This window comes from Cyprinodon tularosa, unplaced genomic scaffold (assembly GCF_016077235.1).
Source record: "Cyprinodon tularosa strain WSP-4 unplaced genomic scaffold, ASM1607723v1 ctg1533, whole genome shotgun sequence".
Lineage (NCBI taxonomy): Eukaryota > Metazoa > Chordata > Actinopteri > Cyprinodontiformes > Cyprinodontidae > Cyprinodon > Cyprinodon tularosa.
The window spans coordinates 11608-23859 of record NW_024038368.1 but is presented as its reverse complement, the minus strand read 5'-3'; the positions used below and the strand labels follow the sequence as shown (position 1 = coordinate 23859).

General features: G+C 45.0%; 1 pseudogene; it reads right to left on the bottom strand.

Moving 5' to 3' along the window:
- Nucleotides 1-8215: 8215 nt before the first annotated feature.
- LOC119779941 lies at nt 8216-11555 on the bottom strand (annotated as a pseudogene).
- Between the last annotated feature and the right edge of the window lie 697 nt (nt 11556-12252).

Sequence of the window (12252 nt, the reverse complement as noted above, 5' to 3'; positions counted from 1 at the left end):
GAATCTTGATTAAAGACTTGGCAGAATTAATTTATGAATTGTTCGAACGTGCACCGATAACTGGTTTCTGAGGCAAATCTAGCCTCCGCCCATTCAAGTGCTCTTCCAGAAAGTTGAGAAAGGATAAAACCTATCTTTCTCTTATCGTTCGAAAAACTGGACGGTGAGTGTTCAAAAATTAATCTGCACTGAAACAAAAATCCTTTACATCTGCTTGGAATACCTGAGAATTTCTCCGGAAGTGACGGACGGAATTCCGGAAGTGACGAGACAGGCTCTGACCTTTGAGGTGGACTTGGCTCCGGAACCGGAAGTTGAGCTGGTTCAGCGTTAGCATTTCTCAACGACCCGGCTAATTCCTGAAAAGAACGGGTTTGTTGATCCAAGCATGTGTTAAACTCACGGAGGGTAGATTTGTGACCTCGAATCTGCTTGGCGTTATACTCAATCAGCCTCCGGAGGTGAACCGCTGGGTTAGGTTGTTGGCCAGAGTGTTCTGTCATGACGGGTCTAACTGATTTAACCCACATGCAGAACACCACGGAGACAGAGTAAAAGTTTCAACTGTTTATTGAAGTAAACACAAATAAAGTTATTTTGGACTGATGCTGGAACGGGTCCGGGAACTGGTATCACAGGATTCTCTACAGAGAGGGACGCTTTGGTTAGCCAGGAAGCAGGAGTGTCTTGACAGAGTTTGGAACTGATCTGTACCTGATTGTGGTTCAGACTGAGCAGTAGAGGGAGGGAACCAGAAGGGTCCAGAGACTGAGGGATCAGCAGAGGGCTTAGCAGCGGCGGGGCTTGGCTTCAGACTAGTGAGGTTCGGACCTTGAGTTGATCTCCAAGTTCTCTCCTTGAGAATAGGCGGGCAGATTCAGACAGTAGATCTTCAGGTTTGGCTTCACAGAGCAGGTAGGCAGGTTTCAGGCTATGAGCTCCTCCAGAGCTCCAGGCTTCATTCAGGTCTTCCTAGGAAGCAGAGAGGACAAAGACTGATTAGGTTCAAGTTAACTCTTCAGGGCAGTCAGAGATTCAGACATGCAGGTTTGGCTCAGGCTTGCTAACCATAACTGGTCTAACACTGGCGCCGAAGAGAAGTTCAGCCGCTGCTTATAAGCTGGTCTCCTTGATGAGCTGATCAGCCGCAGGTGTGATGGTGGCTTCAGCTCAGGAGACCCGGGGCGCCCTCTGAGAAAGGTGGAAGATCTCCAGATCCCAACATAAATATGTTAACATGATAAAGTGGACTTATCACTTAAAGAAATCATTTGCATGTGGAGAAAATTAGATATTACATCATGGCTTCTGGGGATATTTTCAATGAAGCGCCATCACTTTTGCTAATAAATAAAAAAATGTTATGCTTTTTTTCTTTGCTGAAATTAAAATATAAACATTTTGGTTTGATTTGAGCAGTATAGACATGAGTTTTAACAAAATTATTCCCTCTAATGTTACTTTCCTTTGTCTTTTCTATCTGTACATCACTCCAAAACAAAACAAAACACAGTATTCCCATTAGATCCTACACAACTTTCATCAGAGCTCAAGGACTCAAGAAATGCATTTAAAATATGCAATAATTCAAGCTTTAAGAAATTAGAAACATAACCTGTATAACTTGAACATGCAAATGTAACATGCAATGTATCAAATGACTTTTATTGAAGAGAGTTGCACAAGATGGTGGTAATCAGCTCCAATCCATGGAACAAGAAAATACAACTGCTCTTGGACAAATAATTTCTTTCATTATTTAGGTGTGGCAGTATGCCCTGTGGGATCTAAACCCTTCACACAGGTGCCAATCTAATTGGTTGTAGCGCTGTCTGTATATAAAGGGCCCTCCCTCACCTGTTCATCATGTTTTCCTTCCGGTTCAGATCTCGGTGTTCGCTGGCGCAGCACACCAGCAGCATACGGATGTGCGCTTGAATGATGCACTTAAACTAATCACTGATCAAGCCTTCTTGTGGTAAGAAGTTTCTCACACCCTTATTCCCTGTTAGCCTAGCCTTAGCTCAGCTTTACCGGTATATTCAGGTGTCCCGTAGGGGCTGCATGATTCTCCTCCCTGCAGAGGCACTACATGGAGCTCAGTGATAAGTGAAAAGCTCATTCTTCGCATGCTTCTAGATTCCATTTTTTTACATGCATGTTTGATAGACGCTGCTGTTTGTCCTTGGCCGGCTGTTTGCTTGCTGTTTCCGGCAGTCCGCCTGTGGTCCTCCGTCGTCGGCTCCTACTCTGGCTGTTGGCTCCATGCCCACCATCCTGGTCAGCGTGAAGCTGGTTTCTGTCTCTCGTCCAGTGTGGCTGATTTGGGCCTATCTGTGACCGACTCATACTGATCCTTCTGGTGACGCTTTGGGCAGTGTTTGTTGCGGCGTGGGAGTTCGTCTGAAAACTGACAATTTATTGTAAATGTTTGAGCTCTAGTGGACTGAACTGTATCAGTATGGAATATGTGATTTGAATGTCTCTTTTATTTTGACAGGAACTGCCAACTCCTGGTGTTGGTGGTGGACTTTCTGGGTGGTGGTACTCCTTCTTGTTTGTTTTGCCGTGTTTCTTTTGTAGGTCTGTACCCTGATTTGCACTGCCATCCTTGAGTTGCACCATAACTGTTATTTTAATGCGCGAGTGGTTTTAAATTGTCTTGATTAGAATAATACATTTTTGCAAAAAGATTATTGAATTGGGTGAGATTGTCTCCAGCTCATCTGTAGCTGGCCTGTGTGCCTTCAAGGTAACTTATCAAAGGGAATTATTGCAACCTTATATTAAAGCTACAGTGTGTAATAATTACAGGGATATACAGTCAGAAATGTAATATATTATACATAACTATGTTATTTATAATCATCTACGAGCTCAGCCTCTTAACCTTAATATTTGCGTTGCCTTAGAATTTGTGATCTCGCAAACTAGCGATTGCGAGATCGCCCATTACGCTCGAAAGTAACTACGGCAAGTTGAGAGAGATGAACTGAGACGGTACTGAACAATAGATGGCAGTATTAAAATTATCTATGTAAATAAACCTCATCACTTGAGAAGGTAGGTGATGCGGACGTCGTGGAAGACATTTTGTAACGTAACGCTCGCCATACTGTTGGGGGGGAGAAGCGGTGGGGGGGAGATGTTTATGTTGCTGCGGTCTGCAGTCTGAACGTTAGATGTCGCTAAAAATTACATTAATTAGCAGTCTTAAAGTGAAGTTACCTGTTTGGATCACACTGGGTCTGCCACACAGGAAATACTTCAAGATGACAAGGACAACCAATAGGAGAACAGAGTGGGTTGTGATCCATTAGAAAATGACTAAGCCATCCATCAACAAGAAGGAAGCAGCTGTAGAATCACTGACCTCAAAGTACAGGGACGAGTTAATGATTTGTGTTGAGCAAGTATGAAAGACGTGAAAGCAAAAGTAACATTGTTATTCTATGTAAAGGTAGTTTGCAATTGAATAAAAGCATTTCTGGCTAGAATGCATGTTTTCTAGTTGATTTCTTTATCTCTTCAGGGATCTTCTCAGTATCTTAGCTATCCCTGGAACAGCACGTCTGGCCTGAGATTTCTGATGTTTCTCCAGGTATCTGTCATGATGGGTACTCTAAGAGTGACCCAATTATGCAGAACACCACTAGGCGGACACAGGAATAAAAGTTCAACAAGTTTATTTGGTCATTTTGACTGTATGATCTGGTTGAACTGTAAAGTGCCTTGAGATGACATGTGTTGTGAATTTGGCGCTATATAAATAAACTGAATTGAATTGAAATTGAATTGAGGACATCGTTCACGAGGGCTTGGAAACAGGCTGGAGCGTTAGTTAAACCAAAAGGCATCACCAAATATTCGAATTGACCCAAGGGAGTTTTGAAGGCTGTTTTCCATTCATCTCCATCTCGGATCCTAAGGAGATGATATGCATTCCTTAAGTCCAGTTTTGTGAAAACAGTAGCCCCTTGTACAGGTTCGAACGCTGAGGCGAGTAGAGGAAGTGGGTACTTATTCTTTATTGTGATTTGGTTCAAACCTCGGTAATCAATACATGGTCTCAGGGAACCGTCTTTCTTACCGACAAAAAAGAACCTGGCGCCCAATGGAGAGGAAGATGGGCGGATTATTCCAGCAGCTAAGGATTCATTTATGTACTTCTCCATGGTCTCTCGTTCCAGTTTGGAAATGTTGTACAACCTGCTGCTAGGTAGTGGTGCTCCAGGTAATAGCTCAATGGCGCAGTCATAAGGTCTGTGTGGAGTAAGGGACGTAGCACTGACCTTACTGAAGACAGGAGCCAGGTCATGGTACTCGGAAGGAACGGAAGAAAGGTCAGGAGAGTCCATCTCCCCACCTCTAGGAGGCCCCACCAAGGGGGCAGCCGAACGGAGGCATGTTTCATGGCATGCAGTAGACCATGATTCCAGGTGACGATCAGTCCAATTTATGTGTGGATTATGCTTCTCCAACGATTCGAAACCAAGCACCAGGGGAGAGCATGCAGAAGGAAAAACAAAAAATGTTATTGTCTCTCGGTGGTTACCTGAAAGAAGTAGCTCGAGGGGTTGAGTTTGATGGGTAACTTGGTGGAGTCTTTTCCCGTCAATAGCAGAAACACTAAGAGATTGAGTCAGAGGAATGGTTTCTATTTGAAGTTGTTGGACGAGGTTCGAATCGATTAAGTTCCGTTCACAGCCTGAATCGATGAATGCAGAAAAGGAGGGGCTTTGGTTAGCACAAAACAACGTGGCAGGAAGCAACAGTCGAGGAGATTTCTTAGTGTTTATTTGGCCCGCCAGACTCCTCAGATTCTCTGGCGGGCCCTGGCTTTTGATTTAGCCGGGCAGGAAGCGATGAAGTGTCCACTCTCACCACAGTAAATGCATAGTTTACTCAGAAAACGTCTTTGTCTTTCCTCAGGGGTGAGCCTGGTGTGTCCCACCTGCATAGGTTCGACATTTCTTTTACCAGAATGAGAGGCCTGAATAGGCAGAGGGAGAGACTGGGCCTTCTGTCTCTGTATGGGCAGCTGCTCTGTGGGGGAAGAACAAACAGTCACGTTATGTGAGGCAGAGGAAAGTGTCCCCTGATTTCTCAATTTAGAACTGTTTCTGGCATGGATTCTATTATCCAGTCTGATCGTCAGACGAATTAATTCTTCGAGGGTAGCAGGTTCGTCGAGAGTTGCGAGCTCATCCTTAATGTGCTCATTTAGTGCCATAAAATAGGCTCCCTTCAGAGCGCTTTGGTTCCATCCGGAAGCTGCCGCTTTAACCCGGAAGTTGATGGAAAATTCTGCCACAGAAGAATTTCCCTGCTTTAAATTAAACAGAGCTCGAGAGTCAATAGTTTGATCAGTTTCTTGATTGAATACTTGGGTAAATTCGGAAATGAAGTCAGAGTAATAGCAATTGAGGCTATCGTCGGAGGCAAATCTTGCTTGAGCCCACTCCAAGGCTCTTCCTGTTAGCTGAGAAAGGATGAAGGTTATCTTTTTATAATCCGTGGAAAAACTGCCTGGAGAGTTCTGAAAAAGCAAACGACATTGAAATAAAAATCCTTTGCAATCCTTCATGTTACCAGAAAATATTTCTGGTAGGCTTGGGCGGAACTCGGATGACGTCATCGCCAGTGACCTCGGAGGGGGAACAGGACCCGGAAATGGTTGAGGTACTGGAGTAGCATTAGCATTGTTCAAACGACTGGTGAAGTTTCGGACAATATGATCTTGAAATTCGATGCGGGTGTTTAACTCACTGAGAGCTTGAACTTGCCTGTGGATTTGGACATCCCGCTCCTCCAATAGTTGACGGAGATGTTCTGCTGGGCCTTGAGTTTGGCCGCAGTGTTCTGTCATGATGGGTACTCTAAGAGTGACCCAATTATGCAGAACACCACTAGACGGACACAGGAATAAAAGTTCAACAAGTTTATTTGGTCACAAGTACACTGATTATACTGGTTCTGGTTCGGGCCTGGATACTGGTTCACCGGAGTCTGCGTGAGAGACAGTTCAGTTAGCGTTGCACGTTGGAGCTTGCTTTCTTGATTGTTACTGATTGTACCTTGAGGGTTCTTGTGGTTAGCTTTGGGAGGGTCACTGTTGGATCTGGAGAGGAGTTGATCAGCAGAGTCCGTTTGCTGCTTCAGCGTCTCACTTCTAGTTTTGAGCAGACCTTGGCTTTGGGTCTTCCAGCTCTTTGTCCTGAGCTGCATGGAAGTTCACTGAGGTTCTTCAGGTTTGGCTCTGAGGGTCGGCTCGGCAGGTTAGCTCTTCCTGAGCTCCACAGAGGAGAAACTGGTTTCCTGGAAGACAGAGACAACAGTTAGAATCCAGGCTGGATTCAAAGTCACAAAGATTCACAGAGAGTCTAGGCTTAGGCGCTGACCAACTGGATCAACACTGCGGCGTTGAGGCAAGGTCTGAAGACAGCTTATATAGTGGATCCTCTGATGATCTGATGGGCTGCAGCTGTGCAGGAGGCTCACTCAGAAGGATCCACGGCGGACTCTGCTGGAGAAAGGTGGAACTTCTCCAGCTCCCAACAGTATCTGTTGGAGCCATTTCTCCAGTGTGGGGGTTACTGTCCCCAGTGCTCCAGTAAACATTGGCTCTACCATTGCCTTCACCTTTCAGGCTCTCTCTAGTTCTTGCTGGCTTGCCTGCCAGCTTGCCTTAAGACTTTGAAACTATGTAGCAAAAGGTTATGGTCAACTGGCTGGTTTAGACTAACGAAAACTGTTTTGATGCAGCTTGCAGTACAGTACAGTTTGAAACTACATCAGATGGATGTTAAAATGGCATATCTCCATTCCCCTACAAGACTGTGAGATTTACATGGAGCAGCCTGAAGGGTTTGAGGTAAAATCTGAAAAGGAGAAAAACTGGTGTGTAAACTGAATAAGACACTATACGGTTTGAAGTAGTCAGGATGAAAATGGAATAAGATGCTACATGATTTCTTTATTGAAAATGTTTTTGTTCATAATACTCCAGACTACTGTGTTTATTGTAAAAGTTAGAAATGAAAGAATCCTGCTGATTATTTGGGTTGATGATCTTCTTCTTGCAGCGACTGATGTTGAGGACCAAATTCAAAATTAAAGATCTTGGGAGATGAAAACATTTTCTTGGCATTGATTTTACCCAGACAAAAGGGGAAGTCAAGATGAATCAAAAGAAATATATCACAACAACTCTTGACAGATTTGACATGACTCACTGCAAACCATGGACAACACTATGTGAAATGAAAATGACATTTGACGATGAGGGTGCAACTTCTGATCCTCAGAAATGGTGAAGTGATTGGAAGTTTGATTTATCTAATGACATCTACTATACCGGATCTAAGTTTTGTTGTTAGTAAATTATCTCAGTACTTGTCTGAACCTAAAAAAACAACACTTGGTGGCAGCTAAACATGTTTTGAGGTATTTTGAAATGCACTGTGGCTCAGGAGTTGTTTCAAAAAACAAGATGTCGAAAGCAAGCTTGTGGCCTATAGTGATGCTGACTGGGTGGCTGACCAGAATGACAGGCGCAGTGTTACTGGTTACTGCTTTAGTTTGTCTGAGACTGGGCCTGTGATAACTTCTAATAAATGAACCACACTAATACTGATGCTGAGTTTGTAGTTTATGTAAGGTGATGAATCCAAACCATAAAGGTAACGGACTCTGAGAGAAACTGTTACTACAACTGGCCAATGGAACATTCAGTCTTCTTATATAGTTGTGAGATCTACACTCTGTGCTGGATAATACACATTCCTGCATTCTATAGTCAACGGGCACCATCTATTGGTAACAATTACAATTCCTCCCTTAACTATTAACTGCCAGAATGGAAAATGAATCTGTAGTTTATTCTACCATTTACTACACTGACCTTAATACAACAAACAACTTATTTTAGCATACACCTGAAAACAAAAGAAACATAGTATATGCATAAAGAAAAAGCAGTGATACTTATCAAAAGTTCAGTCTATCAAGAGCCTTTCGAGCATGTTGTGATCTGCGCAGTGCCTCCTGCTGAACAGCAGTCACCACAGGTGTTTGAGTTTTGGGCGACTCCTGTGCTGTGGTCACAAAGGATTCTTTGGTGTCTGTGTCTCTGTGGTGTCTGACTGTCCAGTTTCTGTCAGTGACACTGGCACTTCCAATGGCGATTCCTCTGCTGGAAATGTTTTTTCAGGAGTTACCAGTGGCAACTTTGCCATGCTGATGGCCCCTGATCCTGTGTGATGATGCAGCCGCACGTGATCCTAGTGTCTGCACTCGTCCATCTGTCAGCCTGACAATGTAGGAGACGGGACCCTGCTTTATCACAATAGCCCCAGGAATGCTGCTTGGAGTTACTGCAGAAGTTCTTGACATAGACCTTATCACCTGTTTCCAGCAGTCTCTCTCTTGCATGAAGATCATGCCTCTCGTTCTGCTTTTCCCTTCCTCTCTACTTTTGCCTTCAGGTCAGGGTGAAGTGGATCTAGCCTTGACTTAGGCCTACGGCCCATCAGCATCTCTGCTGGTGTACACGCAGTGGTGGTCTGAGGTGTCAGACGGTACTTCACAGTCTCTACAGCATGTTCAGCCAGTCCATTCAATGCTGGGTAGAAAGGAGCTGTGCGAAGTTGACGGTTTCCATTCTGCTGCATGAAGTCACTGAACAGCTCACTTGTGAAGGTTGGACCATTTTCTGTGACTAAGGAGTCAAGAAGACCATGAACTGCAAATACTTGTCTGAGTTTCTCAATGGTTGAGGGAGCTGTTATGTTGCCCATGATATGACATTCTATTCATTCAGAGTGGGAGTCAACCATGAAAAGAAACATCTGGCCCATAAAGGGCCCTGCAAAGTGCAGAAGTAATCTAGACCAGGGACGGTCTGGCCACTCCAGTGGATGCAAGGGAGCTGGGTGACATTTTCTGATACGCCTAACACAGTGTTCACGATTTTACCTTGTTTTCCAGGTCTAAATCCATTTTTGGCCACCAGATGTAGGATCTTGCCAGACGTTTCATTCTAGACACACCTGGATGTGTCTCATGCACTTCCTCCACAATCCGTGAGCATACTGGGGGAGGCCCAACGACCCTAGTCCCCCAGAAGATGCACCCATCTTGTAAGTTCAACTCAGTCTTTCTTTTTGCATAAGGCCTCAAATCCTCACTGATGATTAACGTGGGCCAGCCTTGTAGCAGGTAAGTCTTTACCTTAGACAAAACAGGGTCTCGCTTGGTCCATTGCTTGACATGAGATGCCATCACTGGTGTTTCTGACAACTTCTCTAAAGAAAAGACGTGGTTGCTGGTGTCTCTGGCAATGGTAGGCGACTGAAAGTGTCAGCATTTCTATTGTCCTTTCCTGCCCTGTACACAATGGTGTATTGGTAGGGTGATAATGTGAGTGCCCAATGTTGGGTTTGGGTGGAGGCCAGTTGGGGGATGCACCGCACCTCACCAAACAGACTCATCAGTGGCTTATGGTCTGTGTGGATTTTGAAAGGACGGCCGTAGAGATACTGATGGAAACGCTGGAAATGCCAGCCCATCCTTATTTAGCGAGTATCCTTTTTCTGCAGCTGTCAACGTGCGTGAAGCAAAACCAGTAGGCTTCTCTGACCCATCCTTCATCACGGGGTACAGCACTGCCCCTACACTGTACGGCGATGCATCACATCCGAGGGTTAGCTCTTTGTCTGGATCAAAGTGCACCAGCAATTTCACTGACTGGAGCAATTCTTTCACATCCCTGAATGCTTTTTCTTGCTCCTCATACCACTGCCACTTTGTATCATTGTGCAGTAGTTTATACAGCGGCGCCAAGACCTTTGAGAGGTCCTGTAGGAATTTCCCATAGTAATTCACTATTCCAAGGAAAGGTCTGAGTTTGGTGATGTCCTTGGGGCTTGGGGCTTCCTTTATAGCTCTGACTTTGTCTTCCAATGGGCAGATACCCTCGGCTGTGATCTTGTATCCTAGGTAAGTGACACTCGGTGCCATGAACACACATTTGTCCCTTTTTAGTCTCAGCCCTGCATCTGAGAGTCTCTGTAACACCTGCTCCAAGTTGCTGAGATGCTCAACCTCTGTAGCCCGCGTAATGAGCGGATCATCCAGGGAGCAGGCTATGTGTGGGATGCCCTGCAACAGACTGTCCATTGTCCTTTAAAAAATGGCGGGGCTGGACGCCACTCCAAACACTAGGCGGTTGTATTTGAACAAACCCTTGTGTGTGTTGATGGTGACGAACTCCTTAGACTCGTCTAGCAGCAGCTGTTGATAGGCGTGGCTCAAGTCCAGTTTTGTGAAGGACTTTCCCCCAGCCAGAATTGAAAACAGCTCATCCACCAGTTGCAACGGGTACTCCTCCAGCTTTGACACCTGCTCCACAGTAAGCTTATAGTCCCCACATATTCTCACTGTTTTGTCAGGCTTCATAACCGGAACAATGGGAGCTGCCCACTTGGAGAACAGGACTGGCTCAATGATGCCCAGCGTCTGTAAGTGTTCCAGCTCCTCCTCCACTTTCTGTTTCATGGCGTAGGGTATCACTCTGGGCTTGTAGTAATGTGGTGTGGTCTTGGTGTCAATGTGGAGTTTCACTGTCATTCCTCTCATTGTGCCCAGCTCGTCCCTGAACACCTCACTGTACAGCTGTAGCACATCCTTTGTTGTGCCTGTATACTTCCCCTCATGTCAGTTCGATCCTGATCCAGAAGACTGCGTCCACTACCCTTTGACACCACTAGTCTCCCCTCAGCCTTCTGATTTCCCACTGCAATGCTCACCTTTAGCATTCCAATGTGGGGAATGGGCTGACCAGTGTACGTCCTCCAGGTCCTCCTGTAGGTCTCCTCGCTGATGACAGATGCTGTCGTTCCTGAATCAATCTCAGACTTGACATCCTCTCCATTTACTTTGACTAGGGCATAGTATGGCATAGGTGGGTTCTCATCAGTGTCCATTGCAAAATTGCAGACAAAAGAACAAATAGCCTCCTTGCTAGCTTCCTCTATATGGTGCGTGTGAGCCTGATGTTGCTTTCCCTTCCATTTCTTAGTTTTTGTTTTGGTTCCACACTTAAAACATTCAAAAGATCGCAAACTGTCTTTCTTGACATGATGCACTGCCACCTGCTGTGCTCCAGCATGCCCTTTCTGGATGTCTTTGGCGTTGCTAGCAGCCATTTTCATGCCCTGAGAAATTTCTAAAGCCTTTTTGACAGTCAAGGTTGGTGTTGTCTCACTCAGCAAGCGGCGCTGAATCGCATCATCATTTATGCCGCATACCAGCTGGGCACGTAGCATGTCGTCTAGCACCGCTCCGAATTCACAGTGCTCTGAGAGTTGTCTAAGCTCCGCTACAAAGTTAGCCATGGACTGGCTTGACTTTCTGAAGTGACTGTGGAACTTGAAACATTGAACAATTACAGAGGGTTTCGGATTGTGGTGGTCGCTAATGAGTTTGACTAAGTCTGCATATGGAATTTCACTTGGTTTCCGTGGTGTAGCCAAGTTCCGTATCAACTTGTACATCTTTGCCCCACACACACTCAGGAGAATGGAGCGCTTTGTAGCCTCCTCAGTAATTCCATTAGCATTGAAAAAGTGTCCCAACCTTTCCTCATACTCATTCCAATCCTAGTCTCCCTCCACATATTCTCCGATAGTTCCAAATGTTGCCATGATCTGTACAGGTCGTTGGTCTTCTCCCTGTCCCCTTTCCACAGCAACTGGCGGTCTGTTCCCGTTGCCAACCTCCTCTTGTCCCTCGGCGATAGCTTGTTGTCATTGTTCTATCTAATCTTTTGACCCACATAGAAGAAGGACTCTGGAAAAATTGGGATGTAAATGCACAATGGTTTATTAAATATGCAATCAAAGAGGATCTAGTTAGGGGACAGTAGAGGGACACAATTTCAATTCAGTTTATTTCTATAGCGCCAAATTACAACACATGTGATCTTAAGGCACTTTACAGTTCACCAGATCATACAATCAAATTGACTCAGAGTTTTTCTATCTAAGGAAAACCAGTTGATTGAATCGACTCATTGACTCTAATAAAATCCCTCACACTAAGCATGCATGTAGCAACAGTAGAGAGGAAAAACTACCACTTGGCAGGAAGAAACCTGCAACACAACCAGGCTCAGTGCGACCGGCCATCTGCCGAGGTTGACTGGGGTTAAAGAGACAGAAGCAGAGATACAAAAAGGAGCTGTAAAAGGCA